Source organism: Vigna radiata, chromosome 1 (genome assembly GCF_000741045.1).
Source record: "Vigna radiata var. radiata cultivar VC1973A chromosome 1, Vradiata_ver6, whole genome shotgun sequence".
NCBI classification, from domain to species: domain Eukaryota; kingdom Viridiplantae; phylum Streptophyta; class Magnoliopsida; order Fabales; family Fabaceae; genus Vigna; species Vigna radiata.
The window spans coordinates 30,506,864-30,507,802 of record NC_028351.1 but is presented as its reverse complement, the minus strand read 5'-3'; positions in this window follow the sequence as shown (position 1 = coordinate 30,507,802).

Genomic DNA, 939 nt, shown 5'->3' with positions numbered 1-939 from the left:
ATAATAATTGATATTTTAATATCAATTATTATAATATCAATCATTGATATCAATCATAATAATTGATATTTTAATATCAATTATTATGATATCAATCATAATAAATGATATTTAACACTGACAATTAAATTAAATAAAGGGAAAGTAAATATACAAAAATTAGCTAATAAAGACTAATTATTACAATTTAAAACTAATTATTGTAATTGATAACGAGTTCCAACCCATTTTGACAACACTATCTTAAGATACAATAAGAATTTCCTAGAAATTTTGTAGGATCTCAACTAAAAAAAATTCGAAAAAGAGTAGAAAATAAATTCAGAATATTTTTAAGAAAGAAAAAAGAAGATGAAACTAAGAGGAAAGAAAAATAAGTGAAAATATTATGTAGTTTGGAAGAGAAAAAAAACGCCCTATTTATAATGTAAAATAAAAGAGGGGAAAAGAGACACGGTCCAGATGTGGTGAAAATTGCCCCTAGAGTTGGCACCTTATATCATGATCAAAATCGTTCACAAAATTTACATCTCGATCCTTAGAGAGAAAGAGATTTGACGGTGCAGAGAATAAACGCTTATCATGCAACGTTCTTGTTTATAACACTCTTTTCATATTCCACGTGTGTCGAATATGTGTTTGTGAAACACTAATGTGGATTCTGGTTGATGAGTTTTTATAGTGGTATGGCCTCATCCTAAGAAGATATAAATTAAATTTTTATCTTATTATTTTGCAAGTAATGGATACTACATATATTAGAATTATATTGTATTTAATCCTTTTATAATTATATTGTATTTTGTTAGATATATTATCTTTATTTTATATTTATCTTTTATCATTATCTTTTATCTTTAGTTAGTTTGTTATTATTTCTTATTTGTATTTTGGGCTTAACCCATATTTCTTCTATTATAAATAGAGAACCCTATGTGT